The sequence below is a fragment of the Bos javanicus genome, chromosome 16 (genome assembly GCF_032452875.1).
Source record: "Bos javanicus breed banteng chromosome 16, ARS-OSU_banteng_1.0, whole genome shotgun sequence".
NCBI lineage: Eukaryota > Metazoa > Chordata > Mammalia > Artiodactyla > Bovidae > Bos > Bos javanicus.
In genome coordinates, this window is record NC_083883.1 from 30,036,338 (window position 1) to 30,059,995 (window position 23,658).

At 44.7% G+C, this 23,658-nt stretch overlaps 1 pseudogene; it reads right to left on the bottom strand.

Moving 5' to 3' along the window:
- Nucleotides 1–136: 136 nt before the first annotated feature.
- LOC133227347 (isopentenyl-diphosphate Delta-isomerase 1-like) lies at nucleotides 137–22,831 on the bottom strand (annotated as a pseudogene).
- Nucleotides 22,832–23,658: the final 827 nt, after the last annotated feature.

Here is a 23,658-nt window from a genome sequence, read left to right on the forward strand (position 1 = left end):
GTTTGATAGTCATAGGCCTGAGGTCATCATCAGTCCCTTTTATTGTGGACCAGTTTTTCAGTACTTGTAGAATCATTCATGAACTTTCATATTCATGTTTTCTAATGTTCAATGAACTGATTCAAATAAAGTTACCTCAACATGTGAAAAGAAAAATCTGTGAGATCATTTTAAACCCGGAAGTTATCTTGATTACACCATTGGTTGCAGAAATCTTCTAGTTCTCCCTTGGACACATAACAATAGCTCTTAATTTCACAGGCATTGGAATCCAAAGCTATTAATACATTCTTCCTCACAAGCAAAATGCACCTAATTTCACCCCAAATGCCATCGGATTACAGTGAATTCTCATTAAAAAATTATTGTCTTTCAGCCCTCAGAATGGGAGAAAATATTTGCAAATGAAGCAACCGACAACAACAAGGGGTTAATCTCCAAAACATACCAATGGATAATGCAGCTCAATATTGAAAAAATGAACAATCCAATTAAAAAAATGGATGGAAGATCTAAATAGATATTTCTCCAAAGAAAACACATGGATGGTTAAAAAGCACATGAAAAGATGCTCAACATCACTAATTATTACAGAAATGCAAATCAAAACTACAATGAGGTATTATCTCACAACCAATCAGAATGGCTGTTGTCAAAAAAAAAATCTACACAGTAAACGCTGAAGAGGGTATGGAGAAAAGGGAACCCTCCTACACTGTTGTTAGAAATGTAAACTGGTATAGTTGCTACAGAGGTTCCTTAAAAAACTAAAAATAGAGTTACCATATGACTCAGCAACCACTCCTGGGAGTATATCCAGAGAAAAACACTACCCAAAAGAATAATGCACACCAATATTCATGACAGCACTATTTACAATAGACAAGATGTAGAACCAACCTGAATGTCAAGCAACAGAGGAATGGATAAAGATGTGGTACATATACACAATGGAATATTATTCAACCATCAAAATATGACATCATGTCATTTGCATCAACATGGATGGACCTAAAGATTGTTCTACTGAGTGAAGCAAGTCAGACAGAGAAAGACAATACCATACGATATTGCTTATATGTAGAATCTAAAAAGAAAACTACAAATGAACTTATTTATAAAACAGAAATACAGTTACAGATGTAGAAAATAAACTTCTGGTTACCAGAGGGTGTGGGGGAGGGATAAATTGGATGATTGGGCTTGACATATACACACTAATATATGTAAAATAGATAACCTGAACAAATAATAAATAAATAATAAGAACCTACTGTATAGTACATGGAACTCTTCTCAACACTTTGTAGTGGCCTATATGGTAAAAGAATCTAAAAAAGGGTGGATATATGTATATGTATAACTGATCCACTTGCTGCACGGTAGAAATTAACCCAACATTGTAAATCAACTATATCCCAATAAAGTTTTTAAAAAAGGACTTCTCTAGTGGTCCAGTCATTAAGAATCTGCCTTCTGATGCAGGGGACTCAGGTTTGACCCCTGGTCTGGGAACTAAGATCCCCCATACCTCAGGGCAACTAAGCCCACATGCTTTAACTACTAAGCCCACGCGTCACAAACTAGAGAGAAGCCCGTGTGCTGCAATGAAAAAGATCCCACTGCTGCAACTAAGACCAGATGCAGTCAAAAATAAATAAAATTTAAAAAGTTAGTATCGTCTGGGGAAACCTGTGCCATGGAAATCACTAATTCAGCTTTTAAAGGCCTCTGTGCTGCCCTTCGTATTTCAGTTGCATTATTTTCTTCAAGTTCCCCTTTATGACTTAATGGATAACTGCAAGTGCTGGTAAAACAAAATGGAAAGGAAATTTTAGCATTTGATCTCTGCTGTATCAGGAGTTGATTTTCTGTGTTGAATAAGATGACGCTTAAGGCTTGATGCAATAGTCTTTTCGCAATGTTTTCAACCAAGACACAATTCATTTTGATTCTAGGTCTAATTTTGTTGTCGTTTTCATGGATAAGAATATACACCACTGCCAGAAATGGAAATCATTGCTCATCAGAATTGTCAATATTTGTTTCAGGCACTGTTAGCACATGTCTATCCTGTCCTAAATATTCTTGCTCTGGCTGCAGCAGAAGGTCCCAGGGCTGAGTCAGACAGCAAGAACCAAGAAAGCACAGCTGGGCTTGAAATGTGTCTCCCTAGGACTTGCAGGTCACAGCTGATTGGCTCAAAAGTAACTCCTACCCGAGATTTGCTTTCTCTCACTTTGCTACAGGTAATTGGTTCAAGAATAGGAAACTGAATCAGTGATTCTCTCCTATAAGGATTGTGGAATGGGGTGGGAAAGAGTGGACTTAGTCACTTGCCAAATGGTTACACGGTACGGCACAGATGTGTCCTTTTCTTTGCCTGTGTTTTCTGCCCTGTGGCTAGAAAAAGCCAGGCCACAGAAAAGAAAGTGGTGGACTAAAGGTGTCGTCGAGAGAGGAGAGAGGTTGAGCCCTAGCAGTGCTCCCAAGGCTCTTTCCATTTCTTTCCTTTCTTTTTTTTTTTTTTCAACAGAAATGTCATTGATTTACAATATTGTGTTAGTTTTCCTTTGTTTTTTAATTCGGCTGCATGGGTCTGGCTTGCAGCACGCAGGATGTTTTTTTTAGTTGCAGCATGTGGGATCGAGTTCCCCGACCAGGGATTGAACCCAAGGCCCCTGCATTGGGAGCTTGGAGCCTTAGCCACTGGACCACCAGGGAAGTACCTTTTGTGTTAGTTTTAGGTGTACAGCATCCTGCCTCAGCATTTTTGCAAATTATATTCCATTGTAGTTTATCGTATTTTTAAAATTTGATTTTAGAGTCAGTCCTTTATCAAAAATGAAAGGATTAGATGAGACTGACTACAAAATAAGAATTACATATGTGTGTCTGTACATAAAATATCAGCATAATCTCTGTATTTATTGCATAGCATATATTCATACTTATATACAGACATTCATACCGAATACAGTGCAGGCAAAAGAAATAGAATGGTTAGTTCTACCTGGTGGTCTCAACTATGAAAATACTTCAAACCAGTGAGTTTGCTTGAACTGAACTGAGATAGAAAAGGCCACATGAACATCTAATTGGATGAGACTTACCCTGGAAGGTGAAGATATTGTCATTGTTTTTTTTTATTTGTTGTTGTTGCCATTCTGATTCTTTAATGGTCAAAGAACATACTCTACACTGTTTCAGTCCTTTTAAATGTGAGACTTGTTTTATGCCCAGGATATAGACTATCTTGGTGAATGTTACATTTGCACTTGAGAAGAATGTGTATTTTGCAATCATTAGGTGTCATGTTCTATAAATAACAGTTAGGTCGAGTTGATTGATAATGTTCAAAGCTGCACCTATTGATTTTCTCTCTCCTTAACCTATCGATTGCCCAGAGAGAATTGTTGAAATTTGAAACTGTCATTGTGGATTTATTTCTCATTTCATTTTTGGTTTCCTCTATTTTGAATTTCATTTACTAAGTATACACACACTTAGGATTCTTATCTTCTTGATGGATTGTCCTTTTTGTCATCATGAAAAAATGTTTAAAATCTCTGGTAGTACTCCTTCTTCTGGAATTTACTTTGTCTGATATTAGTTTAGATTGCTTATGATTGGTGTTTGCATTTTTTCCATTCATTTATTCTAGAATTGATGCTTTTGAACTGTGGTGTTGGAAAAGACTCTTGAGAGTCCCTTGGACTGCAAGGAGATCCAACCAGTCCATCCTAAAGGAGATCAGTCCTGGGTGTTAATTGGAAGGACTGTGTTGAGGCTGAAACTCCAATACTTTGGCCACCTGATTAGAAGAGCTGACTCATTGGAAAATACCCTGATGCTGGGAAAGATTGAGGGCAGGAGGAGAAGGGAACAACAGAGGATGAGATGGCTGGATGGCATCACCGACACAATGGACATGAGTTTAGGTGAACTCCGGGAGTTGGTGATGGACAGGGAGGTGTGATTCATGGGGTCGCAAAGAGTCGGACACGACTGAGCAACTGAACTGAACTGCTGCTGCTAAGTCACTTCAGTCGTGTCCGACTCTGTGTGACCCCATAGATGGCAGCCCACCAGGCTCTGCCATTCCTGGGATTCTCTAGGCAAGAACACTGGAGTGGGTTGCCATTTCCTTCTCCAATGCATGAAAGTGAAAAGTGAAAGTGAAGTCGCTCAGTAGTGTCCAACCCTCCGCGACCCCATGGACTGCAGCCCACCAGGCTCCTCTGTCCATGGGATTTTCCAGGCAAGAGTACTGAGGAACTCTTTTAAAAGCATTTCTTAATAATGCAATTCTGAGGGAAATTACCCTCTCACCCTTTGCTTATCTGAAAGTATCTTTATTTCATTAGACTGGTAACTTTTTATCTTTCAGCATTTTAAAGAGGGCATTTTGGGGGTGGGTGCTTGCATTGTTTCTAATGAAAACTGTTTGGTCCTCTAGATGTAACGTATCTTTGTTCTTCTCTACTTTTAAGATCTCTATTGCTTGTTTTTAGCAATTTGATTATAATGTCCTTTGGCATGTTGCTATTTGAGTTTTTTCCTGCTTCAGGTTCATTGAGCTTTTTGGATCTTTAGTGTACTTCTGCATTGCACCCCAAATGTCCATTTTTGGGAAAAAACCTAAGGTTGTGTAAAAAATAAGAGTCATAATCTCTGTGGCAGAAAGTGAAGAAGAACTAAAGAGCCTCTTGATGAAAGTGAAAGAGGAGAGTGAAAAAGTTGGCTTAAAGCTCAACATTCAGAAAACTAAGATCATGGCATCCGGTCCTATCACTTCATGGCAGATAGATGGGGAAACAGTGGAAACAGTGTCAGACTTTATTTTTCTGGGCTCCAAAATTACTGTAGATGGTGATTGCAGCAATGAAATTAAAAGACGCTTGCTCCTTGGAAGGAAAGTTATGACCAACCTAGACAGCATATTAAAAAGCAGAGATATTACTTTGCCAACAAAGGTCCGTCTAGTCAAGGCTATGGTTTTTCCAGTGGTCATGTATGGATATGAGAGTTGGACTATAAAGAAAGCTGAGTGCCAAAGAATTGATGGTGTTGGAGAAGACTCTTGAGAGTCCCTTGGACTGCAAGGAGATCCAACCAATTCATCCTAGAGGAAGAGATCAGTCCTGGGTGTTCATTGGAAGGACTGATGCTGAAGCTGAAACTCCAATACTTTGGCCACCTGATGAGAAGAGCTGACTCATTGGAAAAGACCCTGATGCTGGGAAAGATTGAGGGCAGGAGGAGAAGGGAGCAACAGAGGATGAGATGGTTGGATAGCATCATCAACTTGATGGACATGGGTTTGGGTGGACTTCGGGAGTTGGTGGTGGACAGGGAGGCCTGGCATGCTTCGGTTCATGGGGTTGCAAAGAGTCGGACACGACTGAGTGACTGAACTGAACTGAACTGAATCTAGACATGATACTGTTTTGCCACATGTGCATGAGAGAGTATTCAAATCAAATAAAGCTGGTTGACCTTAAAATGATCTCCTCAGTCTTTAAATAAACTTCAAGCAACCTGCATCCCTGTTAACTCATTTACTCATTCATTCATTCAGCCAAAGTATCCTCAGTCCTGCCCTGATGTCAGGCACTTACCTGCTTAGAGCTAAGAGAACAAAGTTGAATCAGACGGTGCCCACTGCCCTCAAGAATCACAGAACAGGGTGAAGAGCATCACTGCCCAAGGCAGACTGACACTTCAGAGACCCCAATAACGAAGGTTTTTCTGCAAATTCAAAAACAGCTTTTCTGCAAATTCAAAAACATTATAAATAACAAAGAGCTCAGAAGACTGTACACGGAAAGATTTAGAAATATATCATTGATTTGAAGGTGGTAAATTTTAAAGAAAAGTAGGATGCAAAATTGTACATGTAGTATGGTTACAACCAAAACATTTTATATAGAGAAAAGACTGGAAGGGAATATACCAAAATGTCAATAGTAGGTAACTTTGGTTATTTGGTGATTATTTCATAATTATTGGTCATTACTTTTTTCTTTTTTCTGGCCCACTTGGTTTTAGGCCTTAGACTGTTTTGCATGCCTGTGATAATTGTTATTATGTATTTATATAATAATTTTTTACTTTATAAAAATTTTATATAATAAGGGTAGCCATTCCTTTCTCCAGGGGATCTTCCTGACCCAGGGATTAAACCCAGGTCTCCTGCACCAAAGGCAGATTCCTTATAGTCTGAGCCACCAGGGAAGTCCTATATAATGACTTCAGATCAGATCAGTTGCTCAGTCGTGTCTGACTCTTTGCAACCCCATGAATCGTAGCACGCCAGGCCTCCCTGTCTATCACCAACTCCTGGAATTCACTCAGACTCACGTCCATCGAGTCAGTGATGCCATCCAGCCATCTCATCCTCTGTTGTCCCCTTCTCCTCTTGCCCCCAATCCCTCCCAGCATCAGAGTCTTTTCCAATGAGTCAACTCTTCGCATGAGGTGGCCAAAGTACTGGAGTTTCAGCTTTAGCATCATTCCTTCCAAAGAAATCCGGGGGCTGATCTCCTTCAGAATGGACTGGTTGGATCTCCTTGCAGTCCAAGGGACTCTCAAGAGTCTTCTCCAACACCACAGTTCAAAAGCATCAATTCTTCAGCGCTCAGCCTTCTTCACAAGCCAACTCTCACATCCATACATGACCACAGGAAAAACCATAGCCTTGACTAGATGGACCTTTGTTGGCAAAGTAATGTCTCTGCTTTTGAATATGGTATCTAGGTTGGTCATAACTTTCCTTCCAAGGAGTAAGCGTCTAATTTCATGGCTGCAGTCACCATGTACAGTGATTTTGGAGCCCAGCAAAATAAAGTCTGACACTGTTTCCACTGTGTGCCCATCTATTTCCCATGAAGTGATGGGACCGGATGCCATGATCTTAGTTTTCGTTGAGCTTTTTAGCTCTTAATTAAGAATACTTAGTATGTGAAAAGTGAAAGTGAAGTCGCTCAGTCGTGTCCGACTCTTTGTGACCCCATGGACTGTAGCCTATCAGGCTCCTCTGTCCATGGGATTTTCCAGGCAAGAGTGCTGGAGTGGATTGCCATTTCTTTCTCCAGGGGATCTTCCTGACCCAGGAACTGAACCTAGGTCTCCCACATTGCAGGCAGACGCTTTACCGTCTGAGCCACCTCATTAATTATCACTACCTTCATTTTTCTCAGTTAATTCTCACAATCTATCGAGAGAAGCACTACTATTATCTTTATTTTACTGATGTTCCTAGAGTTTAAAAAACTTTTCATCATCACGTGACTAGCAAGAAGCAGTCAAGAAGCAGTCAGGCAGCTTACGCTCCTCACTTCAGGGTGACTATGACAGCTTCAATTTCTTAGTGACATAAGCACCAAGCTTAACAAAGACTCTCTTTCAGTTAAGCTTCTTTGTGGAGCCTGTTTATTAATTAAAAAATGTAAGAATTGCTAACATTGAAAAGAGTGGCACAAAGATTATATTAGTCAATCAAGTTTTTTCATACATTTTTCTGTTTGAATGAAACCCTTTTTACTTTTTAAATTAAAAACAATTAGTCACACATTCATTTCTACTGCATTGATAGCATGCTTGTCTCTGGATCATAATAATAGGACTTATTTAGACTGCAGCAACTGCCAGGCATCTATGACTAAGAATTTAATGACCCACCACAATATCATTAATTCTCTACACATTTTTCCATGCCCAAATAAATTCTCTGTAAATTTCAAGACCCAGTTCATATATCCCATGGTCCCTTCCAGAATCACTCTAGCCACTCTGCTAATTTTCCTTTCCCTGTGTTCCAAAGACACAATAACCCTAACCCAACAATTGGCTTCTTGATCAAATATTGTTCCTAATTGATTCAAGCAATATTTATTGTATGCATCTTATGTGCAGGATAGAATGTTCTCCATTGCTTTTTTGAGAGAAAATCTTGTACTTTGGCTTCAACTGTTCTTGGATTTATTGTGTCACCTGCATGAGCAAACACAGAATGAGTATCTAATAGGTATTTTTGCATTTGCTTCCTCTCACCTGGTCCTAGAACTGGTGCTTTCTCCTACTACCTTAGTCCTTTAATTCTTGTCCTTTCCCTGGGCCTCTGTGTTTGAAAACTATATTGCCTTTCCATTAATCATCAGCATTTTAAAATTCCCAAAGTTATTCAGCACCTCTTCTTGATTTCTTCCTGTATCATTCTAATTCCTCTTCTAAACATAATCTCCTCTTGAACGATATATTTGGGTTTTTGTCTATATTTAGCTCTTGGCTTCTTATCCCCCTATCTTCTTCTGCCTTCCTGTTCTGTTTCATTTGTTCCTTAGATGTTGCTGTTCCCTTGGAGCAAACACACATGCTAGCGCACACACACACTTCCCACTCCTGAGCGTTCCCTCATGAGGAATATCTTTTTAAAGTCCTTTGTGTTGTTGTTGTTCAGTTGCTAAGTTGTGTCCAACTTTTTGTGACTCCATGAACAGATTCACGCTGGGCTTCCCTGTCCTTCGCTGTCTCCAGGAGTTTGCTCAACCTCGTGTCTGTTGAGTCGGTGATACCATCCAGCCACCCCATCCTCTGTCGCCCCCTTCTCCTGCCTTCGGTCTTTCCCAGCCTCAGGGTCTTTTCCAATGAGTTGGCTCTTCGTGTCAGGTGGCCTTTATGTAGTGAGTCCTTTATATATTGAGAATTCTTAATTGTATCAGTTAGGATCTTTGCAAGTAACAGACTACCCTCACTGCTACTGCTAAGTCACTTCAGTCGTGTCCGACTCTGTGCGACCCCATGGACTGCAGCCTACCAGGCTTCTCCGTCCATGGGATTCTCCAGGCAAGAACACTGGAGTGGGTTGCCATTTCCTTCTCCAATGCATGAAAGTGGAAAGTCAAAGTGAAGTCGCTCAGTTGTGTCTGACTCTTAGCAACTCCACGGACTGCAGCCTACCAGGCTCCTCCATCCATGGGATTTTCCGGGCAACAGTACTGGAGTGGGGTGCCATTGAGTGACTTTAAACAATAAAGTAGTACTCTCTCAGGTAACGAGACTGCTGGAGGAGGGCAGCCTCGGGCTGGTGGGTGTGCAATTTGGGGAGATTAGCAGGGCCTGGGTCCTTCTGTCTTTTTGCTCTGCCTTTCTCAGCACATCACCTTTTCCTTGAGAGAGCTCCTCTCGTGGTGATTGATGGTTACGGCACATCTAGGCATCCAGACTCAGAGTACCCAGGGCAAGGCACCCCGTCTTCTACTTCTTTTTTCATTTATCTATTATTTTTGGTTGTACTGGGTCTTCACTGCTGGAAGCAGGCTTTCTCTAGTTGCAATGAGTTGGGGCTACTCTTTGTCGTGGTGCATGGTTTCTCCTTACAGTGGCTTCTCTTGTTGCAGAGCACGGGCTATAGGGTGAGCGGGCTCAGTAGTTGTGGCATGTGGGCTCGGTAGTTGTGGCATGTGGGCTCGGTAGTTGTGGCTCCTGGGCTCTAGAGCACAGGCTCAATAGTTGTGGAGCATGGACCTATTTGTTCCTCAGCACGTGGGATCCTCCCAAAACAGGGAACAAGCCCGTGTCTCCTGCATTGGCAGGTGGATTCTTTACCACTGAGCCACCAGGGAAGCTCCTTGCCTGGCATTCTTATTCCACAAATGCTACACAGAATATGCACTATCTTTTGGAGCTGATGTTTTCAGTAGCAAGAAACATTTTACTAGGTTAACAGGGGTCTTAAAAAAAAGAAGACAGGGCAGAGGAAAGCTAAGTTTGATAGGGATTGAGGAGCTGGGAAGGACAAATGAAAATACACAGGTCACCAGCCACACAGGCAGGAGCTCATGCAGTAGATTTTGGCTCAGTACAAGTCACTGTTGAGAAAAAAAATGAACTGAATGATGTTATGAAGTAGGAATACTGGAAGTATCCAAGTAGTGTATGTTTGACCTATACCCAAGGATGTTGTAGAAACGATTTTTACTTAGGTTAGGAGGCTGGACAAGATCCAGGGTTCTTAAACCTTTTAGGGTCAGGTGCCCCCAGGAACCCGAAGAAAGGGAAAGACCTTTGTTTCCCTCTGAAAAGTCACATGCCCACTGAACTTATGGCTGCATAATAAATCACCCCTGAGAACTTAGTGGCTTATTAGCTCACAGTTTTTGTGGGTCAGGGATTCAGAAGCAGTTTAGCTGGGAGATTCTGGTTCATGAGGTTAAAGTTGAGAAGTCGACCAGGGCTGCAGTCATCTAACACAGTGGCTGTCAGCTGAGGGTGACTTTGCCTCTCAGGGGAGATTTGACAATGTCTGAAGACATATTTGATTATCACCAAGAGTGTGGTGTGTGCTATCAGCATCTAGGGAGTGAAGGTCAGAGATGTTGTTAAACCTCCTCATCGCACTAGAGAGCTCAACACACAAAAATGATCCAGCCCGAAAAGGCAAGAGTGCTGAAGCTGAGAAACCCTGGCCCACAGGCTGGACTGGGTCGGGCGGACCCCCTTCTGAGGTGGCTCACTCATGTGGCTGGTGAGGGCTGCTGGCGTCCTCACAATGTGGTGGCTGGCTTTCCTCAGGTGAACTGAAAGAGAAAGCAAGGAGGGCCTGTAGGCAGTGCCTTTATGACTGAGTTTCTGGGAGCAAGTCACCGAACAAGCACACGAGGAAGGGGAGAGGAATCAACTTTCCTTGTTGGAGGGGAGAATTATCAAAGAATTTGTGGGCGTATCTTAGAATCAACACACCCTCATACAACAACATTTTAACCTGTCAAATTTGAGGGTTCACAGATTCCTCTCAGGTTCCCTTGACCTCCAACAGATAAAAATCTGACAACCCATGGTCAGGAAATTGGCAAGGACAGGTAAAAACTGGCAAAACAACAAAACAAAACAAGAAAAAAAAAAAAACCCTCAATATTCTACCCCCTGTTATAGTTCAGGCCCCTGTTTTTACACTATCCCTTTTCTTATCTCCTTCTGGGTTTTTAATCCAAAGTCCTTGTAATTTACTGTCTTACATTCTATTTCATTCTAAATGTAATATCATTCAATTTCATTCTAAAGCAGAACAGAAGTACTGAGCCACTGTCATTTGCAGATTGGAGAGTTGAGACTACATTTTAAGAGAAAGATTGGCTGGGATTTCAAGACCTCCCTCACCATGAGATAAAACAAGTAGGACTAGAACTTCCTGAGGGTCTAGCGGTTAGGATTCTGCCTCCACTGCAGGGGGTGCCAGTTCCATCCCTGGTCCGGGAACTAAGATCCCACATGCTGTTAGGCTGGGCCAAAAACTAAAAAACAAACAAAGCCTCCCCAAACCAACTAGGACTATTAATTTTGCAAGTAAAGGTAGCTCTCATCGTCTATCAGAGAAAATGAAGGACAGCAGGTTAAGTGATGCATTCAGATCCATTCACTGATTTCCTGATGACTTACTTAATTTCAGCCCATAAATTTATTTGCTTTCCATTAAATAAAGCAACTTCCAACATAGTCATTCCAAGAGTGTTCCTTGGAATAGAACAGGATATATTTTTTTACTTAGATTTTTAAAAGATTTTCTACAAAATAATTTTTTGGTAATAATTTTCTGCTTTCAGAACAGAGAGGCATATATATAGTTTTCTGGATATAAAATGACTTTCTCAATCCAGTGCTTTGATAGATGAAAGGGGAAAAGCTCTAATACACTTGGCTATCTGCCCTTGAAATATCTCAGCTGAGCACCTTGGGGCAAATTATCAGTGGAGCAGAGGGTTTTAAAAACAAGGTCCAAGTGTTTTTCCTGGCCTGGAAATGCTGCCAGCTTTGCTTCTTGCTGCTTCTTTGATCACCTTTGGAACAAAGAGAGCCTGTGACAAGAACAGTCAGACTCAGGCCCTGTGGTTTCCTCAGAGATCTGATTTTTCATGGGAGGTACTTGCGAAACCGCATCTGTGGGAGGGGGCGTTCCTTCACAGGCTTCTTGGGATAGAAGTGGACATCGTTTGTGGCATGAAGGCACGGTGGAAAATGGACAAGGAGCCCACTCCTCAGGCATCAGATAACACCTGTTAATCTCTTGTCCACAGGAAGTTAAGCCTCTGTGTGTCTCTGTCATGGGGGCTCAACCTCTGCTCCCCAACTGAATGGTGGGGCACCATTCATTACCAAGCACAGTAGGGCCTGGCAGGTTAACTGGACACATAGAGGCCTAACGGGGGAGGTCCTCACTGTTTCATATACTTCCTGAAATCTGTAGGATGACTGATAGATAAGTTGGCTGAGTTTCATGCCTAAAATAGAGAAATGACAACTACAAAGAGACTCCATCAATCTAGTTGAAAGCACCTATGGCCTTGAATTTTGTGTTAAAGCCAGGCAAAAAAAAATTTTATTTTTTTCTCTTAAAAATTACAAAAAAATACGGAGTGAGATTTTTAAATTAATTATTTTCTAGTTTTAAGATAAAATACAGTAGTTTCAATGTGTTGATCTTTTTCTGAAGGACTTAGAACAGAACCAGGCAAATACTATAGCTAAGTGTTGGTTAAATGAATAAAGTTAAGTAAGTAAATTGTCTATTTACATCTTCAAATAAACAATGAAGACGTTGTAGACAAAAGATGACGTACTATGAAGAAGTGTCTTTGACCTCTAAAAATTCAACAAGTTACTATTGATTTTATCTGGGTTTTATTTTTTTTATTCTTTTGGCTGGGCCTTGCTGCGTATGGAATCTTAACTCCCCAACCACAGATGGAACCAGCGTCCACCTGCAGTGGAAGTGCAGAGTCTTGCTGGACCACCAGGGAAGTCTCTGCTGCTGCTGCTGCTGCTGCTGCTGCTGCTAAGTCGCTTCAGTTGTGTCCGACTCTGTGTGACCCCATAGATGGCAGCTCACCAGGCTCCCCCGTCCCTGGGGTTCTCCAGGCAAGAACACTGGAGTGGGTTGCCATTTCCTTCTCCAATGCATGAAAGTGAAAAGTGAAAGTGAAGTCGCTCAGTCGTGTCCGACTCTTAGCGACCCCATGGACTGCAGCCCACCAGGCTCCTCCATCCATGGGATTTTCCAGGCAAGAGTACTGGAGTGGGGTGCCATTGCCTTCTCCGAGGGAAGTCTCTATGTGGGTTTTAAATCAAGCTTCCTGAGCTTCACTTAGGATGTGGGGTTTATAATGTGAAAATGAGTTTTGCTGGGGGCTCCACACTGGACTTTGCGCTGCTCAGCCCAGAGTCCCCTGTATCAGGACCATCCTCTCAGAAATGTTCCCCCCTCTGCAGGAGGCCTTGACCCGCCCTTCACCCTTCTACTCTTTGGAGTGCTGAGGAGGGCTGCCCAGAACTCCCTGCTTCCCTCTTCTTGCTGCTATCAAAGGCAAGCACACTGACCCGTTTCCATTTCAAGAGTTTTCCTGCTAATCACTAGGGAGCAGGCGGCTGCTAACAGTCAGGACCCATGTGGAGAAGTTCCTGAGGTTCCAGAAGCTTACCACTGTCTTCCCTCCGCTCCACAGTTCCTCACTCCCTTATCCTTAACCAGCCGGCAGAGCTCACCCTCCCCTTGGAGTCCACCTTGACCAAGTGGACCTTTTCCTCAGTAAAACCCAACTTCCCAGTCAGAAAATATGGTCAGTCCCTGGAAGTGCAGAAAAATGAGTGCCCCTTTGACTCTACCGGTGGGTGGTTATAACCCACCCAGAGATGAAGGGAGAAGGCAATGGCAACTCACTCCAGTACTCATGCCACAGAGTTGGACACGGCTGAAGCGACTTAGCAGCAGCAGCAGCAGAGGTGAAGCCTGGAAAAAGTTTTCTCAGAAACCAAGGCCAGCAGCAGTCTTGCAGGCCTGTGTTCTAGAACTGAAGGCAGGAGCGTCTTGGAGATACACTGCCCCAGCTAAGGTGCCTGAGGAGGTGGCTTTGGAGGGGGCTCCAGAAAGTCACCCAGCTGTGCCTGTGCCCCTCTGCCACAGCGCCTTCTGCTTCCAGCTAAGGGCACCCAGGGTCTCTCAAGGGGAAATCTTAGAAAAGACTTCAAGGGGACTTCCCTGGTGGTCCAGCGGTTAAGACTCTGTGCTGCCAATGCAGGGTATCCGGGTCTGATCCCTGGTCAGGGAACTAGATCCCACATACCGCAGCTAAAAGATCCTGCAGGGCACCATGAAAGTGCCACCAAGTTAGACCCGGTATAGCCAAATTAACTAATTAATTAAAAAACAAAAAGACCAGTGCTTATCTGTAGTAAAGAGCAGAAATAATGAGAGTGTGACAGGAAAGTTGACTTTCCAACTATATTAAAGAAGATTTATTTTTTTATTGCATGCATGCATGCTTAGTTGCTTCAGTCATGTCCAACTCTCTGCAACCCCATGGACTGTAGCCCACCAGGCTTCTCTGCCCATGGATTCTCCAAGCAAGAATACTGGAGTGGGTTGCCATACCCTTCTCCAGGGGATCTTTCTGACCCAGGAATTGAATCCACGTCTCTTGGATCTCCTGCATTGCAGGCAGATTCTTTACTGCTGAGCCACTGGGGAAGCTGATTATTTTTATTTTCTGATTGTTAAGGCTTATTGTGGGAAAATGTGAAAAACCTGAACATAAGAAGTACCTACAAGGCTACCACATAGAGACTGCTATTTTTACATTTTGGGGGTTTCTTCTCAATCTTTTTTGTTTTTTCTATGCCGGTACTGGAGTTTCAGCTTTAGCATCATTCCTTCCAAAGAAATCCCAGGGCTGATCTCCTTCAGAATGGACTGGTTGGATCTCCTTGCAGTCCAAGGGACTCTCAAGAGTCTTCTCCAACACCACAGTTCAAAAGCATCAATTCTTCGGCGCTCAGCCTTCTTCACAGTCCAACTCTCACATCCATACATGACCACAGGAAAAACCATAGCCTTATGAACTTTTGTTGGCAAAGTAATGTCTCTGCTTTTGAATATGCTATCTAGATTGGTCATAACTTTCCTTCCAAGGAGTAAGCGTCTTTTAATTTCATGGCTGCAGTCACCATCTGCAGTGATTTTGGAGCCCAGCAAAATAAAGTCTGACACTGTTTCCACTGTGTGCCCATCTATTTCCCATGAAGGAAGGAATGATGTTAAAGCTGAAACTCCAGTACTTTGGCCGCCTCACGCAAAGAGTTGACTCATTGGAAAAGTCTCTGATGCTGGGAGGGATTAGGGGCAGGAGGAGAAGGGGACGACAGAGGATGAGATGGCTGGATGGCATCACTGACTCGATGGACGTGAGTCTGGGTGAACTCCGGGAGTTGGTGATGGACAGGGAGGCCTGGCGTGCCACGATTCATGGGGTCGCAAAGAGTCGGACACAACTGAGCGACTGATCTGATCTGATCTGACATTTTCAATTTTTCTTATAGAATTGCTTCATGAATATAACTTTCAAATATTTTAAATATAACTTTTAAAAATTTAACTACATTTTAAACCTAATTTCAACTTTAATGAGATGAATATACGTAGATAGTGGGCTAAGCAAGTGAAGTGTAAAAACAAGTGTGTTTTAAGGTCTTTCAGCAAGACTTTCAAGTCTTTAAGCAAGTTGAAATGTTTGAAATTGACAGGGCTGGCTGAGAGGAGGGGCATGTTTGGGGCTGGGGGTGGGTGAGAAGAGCTTGGTATTGACTGTTGAGGTACTTTCTGAGGCCGTGTGGTTTTTGCTGCTGTGGCCACAAAATCACACTGTATCAGGCACTGATCTAAGTACTTCACATTCTAACTCTTGGAAACTAAAGAAACAAAAATTGTTCCAAGCCTTCACAACAACTGCATGAGTAGGTGCTGTGATCCTCACCTACAGATGAGGAATGAGGCAAAGAGAGGTTTAGTAACCTGTCCAAGGTCTCACAACTGGTAAAGCCAGGACTGAAGCCCAGGCAGTGTATCTGGAGACCACACTCTCCTGCCCTGGGCTTTGGCTGTGGGTTCATCATGCCAGGCCCCCTCCCCTTCAAGCTACAAGGGTTCAGAACAGTCACACCAACCTCCTTCGTTTGGGCAAACCAGTGCTTTCTTCATTTCAGGCATCCGTGGCTCTGTCCTTCTTGTCCCCCTCATGCAGAAAGTGAGCTCAGCTGCTCCCTTTGACTGACATGCTTGGTTAGTTTCCATGGCTTCTCCCTGCCTCATTCCTCCAAGCAGGAGCCAGACCGGCAGACAGCAGACTGGGTCTGGCCTCAGATAGCCATCATATATTTTCCTGTTCATTGGCCCTTTTCCCAGAGAGGCCCTGTAGGCACTCTGTGGGGATGTGAGGGTGAGCTCATCAGATGTCAGGGTACCTGGATGAGTATGCAGTCCCCAGGAGAGGGCCAGCCCAGCAGAAATGTGACAGTTGGGAACTCAGACAGGGACTCCAGGCCCAAGAGCCTGCACTGGGGTCCCTTTGCTGCACACGCTGGGGTGGAGAGCAGCCGTCCACTTGGTCTGGCTCAAGTTTAAAAGGAGAAGCCTTATGATAAAGCTACAGAGGCCTTGAGAGTCCAAAGGAAGGAAACAGAAGGAAGAGGGAAGTAGAAAGTCAAGAGCTAAAGTCTTCTCTTCCCCTTGATGGGGGAGCCGAGTGACTTCCCTGGAACTCTGCTGGACACCTCCCTTCCCTTTGATGACTTCCACTAGCTCTTCATGCAGAGTCCAAGTTGGTCCCCAGCTCCACATCTGCATAATGACATCTCAGCTCTAGTCCCTCATCACTGAGGGGCCAGAGGTTATTATTATTATTTAATTGATTGATATTTCAAAATCAACTTCAGTGAGGTATAACTTAATAATGCATCTGTTTAAAGTGTGTAACTCAATGACTTTGACCTCACAATCAAGATATATAACCTTTCTGTCACCCCCAAAGCATTCCTTGGGGGAGTAATCTTTTTTTTTTCTTTGTACAGATTATTGAACATATTGATCATCAGTTGCTGGCCTTGGGTTAGGCGAAGAGGACTGTCATGTGGTCTACCCATTCACCAGGATTTGTGTAGTGGCCAGGGCTTCCAAGATGGCTCAGTGAGTAAAGAATCTGCTTCAATGCAGGAGACGCAGGTTCGATTCCTGGGCTGGGAGGATCCCCTGGAGAAGGAAATGGGAACCAGCTCCAGTATTCTTGCCTGGAAAACCCCATGGACAGAGGAGCCTGGTGGACTATAGTCCAAAGGGTCACAAAGAGCCGGACACGACTAAGCATGCAGGAGTGGCATGGCAGGCAATAAAAGGCGTGTTGAGAACAGTCATCCGTTAGCTGTAGGACCTTGGACAAGTCACTTAGCCTCACTGTGCCTATTTCCCATCAGGAGAGTAAGGATAATAATGTCTACCTCTGCTGCTGCTGCTGCTGCTGCTGCTGCTAAGTCACTTCAGTCGTGTCCGACTCTGTGCAACCCCATAGATGGCAGCCCACCAGGCTCCCCCGTCCCTGGGATTCTCCAGGCAAGAACACTGGTTGTAAATAGTGTGCAAGAGGGTATTTGGACTGTAGTTTTGATGGAGACTCTGAAATACAATTGATATGAACGGGAAACAGTCTGAGAAGAGTTTTAAGAATCTTAGAACCCTCAGTCAGGTCGGGGATATAAGGGAGTACTACATACTCCCCATGTAGTAGGGAAGCATCTTATAAAAAGCTGTGCTGAGAGCCCATCTTTCTCCCCCAGGAAGGGGAAGTGGGTGACTTTTTTGGAAGGTTTGTCTGGAAGCCCTCATGCTGGACTAGAGTCTGTCTCCCACCAGGGAATACAGAACAGATCGAGTGCTTTGCAGGAGAGGTTGGAGAGCGGAGGTTGGAGAGGGGAGGTTGGAGAGGGTCACTGTGCTGGGACTGGCCAAGCTTCTAGAGAGTCAGGGTGGGAGTTGGGGGTCGCAGGGGTGACCAGGGGGAGTACAGTGAGAGGTCCTCTCGTTGCCTGTCCAGTGGAGCTGCCTGTGTTTTGGGGGGAGCCTGGGAGCAGGAGAAAGCTGGAGGCAAATGTCTGATTTTAAGACCTGCCCCATGAAACCACAATAGACACACTTGCCAGGTTCGAGGGGCCCAGGATGCACTCCCTGAGAGCTGACGAAGCACCCTAAGAAAGTCAGTGTCACATAGCTGCCAGAGACAGATCAGCCAGGTGCCTGTGCAGGGGGGACCTGACCCAGCCTCCAGCCTTTGCTTCCCTTCCTCTCGTCTCTGGGACCCTGAAACTGGCCAGAAACTCAGGAAGAGGAGTGCCTGACAGAGAACCATTGTGTCCCTTTCCCATCTCAGCCTTCAGCCTGAAGCTGGCCCAGTGGAGCCAAAGGAGGGAAAAATGGTAACGTTAAAACCAAGTCTGGAGATTTGATTATCATCTTGGATTGTCCTGAGTTGAAATGGTTGAATTTTAGAGTTACCATGGGGTGTAAAAGACCTTCCGCTTTTATAGAAGGGAAGTCAAGGGCCTGCCTGCCGAGTTTTTTTCCCAGTGGCAGCAGAAAGGTTCCTTCACTGAACAATTTTAAAAGGGTGGTGGGAGAAAAATACAGTAAGTCCCCTGCATACAAACCTTCAAGTTTCGAAATTTCAAAGACATGAACAAGCGTTTCATCAACATCAGGCATGGGTGAAATTGCAGCTTGCCCTCCGTCTTCTACTGCTGATGATCCTTGTGCTCTCCTGGCTCCCATCTCCTCTCCCTCCCCCAGCCAGTAACTCTTCTTGCCTGTTCACTGGATGCCATTCCCTGTATGCCAACTGTTGTACTGTACTACTGCACTTTTCAGGGTACTACTGTTCTTGTTCAGTCGCTCAGTCGTGTCCCACTCTTTGTGACCCCATGGACTGCAGCGCTCTAGGCTTCCCTGTCCATCACTACTTCCCAGAGCTTACTCAAAACTCCTGTCCATTGAGTCGGTGATGCCATCCAACCATCTCACCCTCTGTTGTCCCCTTCTCCTCCTGCCTTCAATCTTTCCCAGTATCAGAGGCTTTTCTAATGAGTCGGCTCTTCACATCAGGTGGCCAACGTATTGGAGCTTCAGCTTCAGCATCTGTCTTTCCAGTGAATATTCAGGGTTGATTTCCTTTAGGATTCACTAATCTCCTTGATCTCAGAGTACTATACTCTAAGGTTAAAACTGTTTTATTTTTTGCTTTTTATGTATTACTTTTCAGAAAAGTAATTATATTTCAGTAAAGTATTATATTACAGTGGCTATCCAGTGGCTCAGACAGTAAACAATTTGCCTGCAATGCAGGAGGCCTGGGTTTAATTCCTGGATCAGGAAGATCCCCTGGAGAAGGGAATGGCAACACATTCCAGTATCCTTGTCTGAAGAATCCCATGGACAGAAGAGCCTGGTGAGTTACAGTTCATGGGGTCACAGAGTTGGACCCGACTGAGTGACTAAAATATACTATAGTACTATATAACTGTGTTAGTTGGGTACCTAGGCTAGCTCTGACTTACAAACAAATTAAACTTATGAACACATTCTTGGAACAGAACTCATTTGTATATAGACTTAATGTAAATGGTTTCGATCACAAGTTGTGCTTGTTCAACATAATATAGATGTGTTTTGTTTGGCAAGGGTGTTAGGTGTGTTTCCACAGTTGTTGCCATAAATCAGGGCTTTCCAGGCGAAGGGATCCCCTGCACCAGGGTTAGTGGGGGGTGGTCACCGAGACGACCAGGCTGCAGCTCACCAGGTTCAAGGGAGCAGCAGCTCTCAGTGCCTGTGACCCACTGGCCCTTGTCCCTAGGGAGTCACTAACCCAAAGCAGCAAGCTCTCAGATTGGCCCAGCCACTTGGAGCTGTTTCCTGGTGTCCTGGGCACCACAGTGGCTGCCCCGACCCGAGCAGGAATGGAATCACCACCAGTCCAATTGGAATCCAGCGCCCACTCAGACGGAGTTCAGCTCCAGACAAGCAGAGCGTGATCATCTTCTGGGCAAGGATCCTGGGGTTCACAGCAAAAAATAAAGCTAAAGAGGAAAAGAAGAGCTTGGTGTTCCCGTGGGTTGCTGACCATGACCTCGACAGTGTCAGCAAAGCCTGACTTTGTCTGAGATGAGCACTGTGCTGTGCTTAGTTGCTCCGTTGTGTGCGACTCTTTGCAACCCCATGGACTGTAGCCCACCAGGCTCCCCTGTCCATTCTCTAAGTAAGAATACTGAAGTGGGTTGCTGTGCCCTCCTCCAGGGTATCTTCCCACCCCAGGGGTTAAACTCAGATCTCCTGCATTGCAAGCTGAGTCTTTACCATCTGAGCTACCAGGGAAGTCCAAGATGAGCATGAAATACTGCCATCCCGGACAACTGTTTCTATTTCTATGATGGTCTGTACCTTTCTTCAGGAACACCACAGAATGTCAGAGCAGCTGAGTGAGGTGTAGTTTCTCCACAGCTATGGTTCTGGGAAGGCCTTGCATTCATGGACTGCTGACTGCCCAGAAAAAAGTGCGCTGGGCCTCACCTTCCTTCCCATCCACTTCCCAGGGATTGACATGCACTCGACCACCATTCTTGACCCCTTTGGTCCTTGCTGGTAGAGCCCACTTCCCTCTGAACAGGCTGAAAACACCAGATGTTCTGGGTCTAACTTCCCTCACAGCTGTGTCCCAGCCCTAGCCAGTGAGACCAGGTCTACTAGGAGTAATGGAGAGAAGTCTGTCTTGGGACTTCTCTGGTGGTACAGTGGATAAGAATTTGCCTGCTAATGCAGGGGACACAGGTTTGATCCTTCGTCCAGGAAGATTCCACATGCTACGGGGCAACTATGCCATGCGCCACAACTACTGAGCTTACACGCCTAGAGCCCATGCTCTATAACAAGAGAAGCTACCACAGGGAGAATGCAGCACACCTAAACCAAGAGAGCAGCCCCCACTCATTGAAACCAGAGAAAGCCCGGGAGCAGCAAAAAAGACCCAGCACAGAAGTAAACCAATATATAAAAAAGTGAAAAATCTTTTTGGTAAAAAGAGAAGGATGAGGGGACAACTCTCTCCTCCTTTGGATGTTGATGCTAGGAGTCCAGCTGCCACTCTGTCACCATCAAGAGAAATAGAGAGCTGAATTAAGCAATCCTGCCACTGTCCACTTCTGGACAGTTTAGTTCAGTTCAGTCGCTCAGTCATGTTCAACTCTTTGAGACCCCATGAACCGCAGCATGCCAGGCCTCCCTGTCCATCATCAACTCCCAGAGTTTACCCAAACTCATGTCCACTGAGTTGGTGATGCCTTCCAACCATTTTATCCTCTGTCGTCCCCTTCTCCTGCTCTCAATCTTTCCCAGCATCAGGGTCTCTTCAAATGAGTCAACTCTTTGCATCAGGTGGCCAAAGTATTGGAGTTTCAGCTTCAGCATCAGTCCTTCCAATGAACACCCAGGACTGATCTCGTCCTCTAGGATGGACTGGTTGGATCTCCTTGCAGTCCAAGGGACTCTCAAGAGTCTCCTCCAACACCACAGTTAAAAAGCATCAGTTCTTCGGCACTCAGCTTTCTTTATAGTCCAACTCTCACATCCATACATGACTACTGGAAAAACCATAGCCTTGACTAGACGGACCTTTCTTGACAATGTAATGTCTATTTTTTAATATGCTGTCTAGGTTGGTCATAACTTTCTTCCAAGGAGTAAGTGTCTTTTAATTTCATGGCTGCAATCACCATTTGTAGTGATTTGGAGCCCCCAAAAATAAAGTCAGCCACTGTTTCCACTGTTTCCCCATCTATTTGCCATGAAGTGATGGGACCGGAGAGATGACATATATTATTGTTGGAACTGCTTTCCTGTTCTTTTTATTTATTTTTTTAATGTGGACCATTTTTAAAGTCTTTATTGAATTTGTTACAATATTGCTTCTGTTCTATGTATTAGTTTTTTTTTTTTTTTGTCTAAAAGGCATCTTAGCTCCCTGACCAGGGATTGAACCCACGGCCCCTGCGTTGGAAGGCAAAGTCTTAACCAATGGACAGCCAGGGAAGTTCCTGCTTTCCTTTTCTTACCGCTGAAAGCAGCTGCTGACTCAATGGATTCCCTGATGACCATCCAGCACCTTCTAAGAGTTCACAGACCCAGCGCTGGAAGCTGTGAACTAGAGCCTGGTCTCCTCATTCTAGCAATTGTCTTCTCGGGTCCTCAACTATCAGCTCACAGAAAGGCAAAGGCAGGCTACGTCAGGGGTCTCCAAGCCACACTGGGCTGTCTTAACTCTCTGAGATAATTTGTATGCAAAGCAGTCTTCATATATGGGGGATGATGTGTAAGAAATATCATGCTGGAAAACACAGGTTCTCAACCTGCTCAATTCCAATCTGTGGTGGCAACTTGGACAGTCTCACCTCTCCAAGACCGAGTTTCCACATCTGCCACTTCACGCTACCTTGTCTTAAGGGACTGTATATGTGTGCATGCTAAGTTGCTTGTCACATCTGACTCTTTGTGATGCCATGGACTGCAGCCCGCCAGACTTCCCTGTCCACTAGATTTTCCTGGCAAGAATACTGGAGTGCGTTGCCATGCCCTCCTCCAGAGGACCTTCCTTACCCAGGGATCAAATCCAAGTCTCTTACGTCTCCTGCATTGGCAAGCGGGTTCTTTACTAGCACCACCGGGAAGCCCATTCTTACTTATCTGTGGTTAATTTCTTCCTGATCACAGTCCTTTCACAGCATCAAAAATACAGCCCATCAACCAGAAGTGGTTCAGGAGATGAACTGGGAAGCTAAGGCTCTCTTCTTGTGTTCTGACAAAGGCAGCATCGAGGGGTAGGTGTGCCCCGGATACTGAGGCCCGGCCACCTGCCCGTCGCTGGGGGAGCAGGGCAGGAGCCCGCAGCACCGTCTGCTTCTCACCCCCTTCCATCCTCAGTCTCCTGGCTGGTTCCCACCACACCGGAGGCTTGACTGCCCGCTGGTTTTTTTACAGTTTGGGCTCTTGTTGGTTTAGAGAAACAAAATACTTCAAAAATTGTATTTCTGGAATGCCTGTAAAGCACGAGCAGACACAGATCACAACAGCTCAAAGCTTTGCTACTGGCTCCAAACCAAAGTCGCACACTGGCTTATTCAAATCTAAACAGCCCAGCCTGGTCTCTGGGTGAGCACCACATGGCTAAAATTAGACTGGCCATCTGCTGAGACAGCAGCTGGGCTATTCTGAGCCCCAGGAGGCCTGGCTGGAAGCAGGGCTGGGCCTGGGGGGAGCACTGTTGGAGCGTCCGTCCCTTTACAGTTAAGGGGGTGACAGGGAGGGGCAGAGAATGAAGGCACTCTGAGGGGAGGCCAGTGTCAAGGAGGTTTCCCAGGAGATTGAAAATGTGGGCATAAGGTCACCTTTATAACTCTGGGCTTTTCTTCCTGATGCCTGGGTGGGGAAGATCCTCTGGAGAAGGGAATGGCAACCCACTCCACTTTCCTGCCTGGAGAATCCCATGGACAGAGAAGCCTGGAGAGTTACAGTCCATGGGATCACAAAGAGTTAGACACGACTTTGTGACTCACACTTTCACGTTTCTTTCACTTCCTCCTGACTGTCCAATGGCTCCCAACAAGCATAGGATTTATTCCTTAGTCTTGTTCCTTGGTTTCTCCTTTTTTTCTTTTTTTGGGTCACACTTCATGGCATGAAAAACTTCCCCACCTGGAATCAAACCCATGCCTCCCTATAGTGGAAGGGTGGAGTCTTAACCA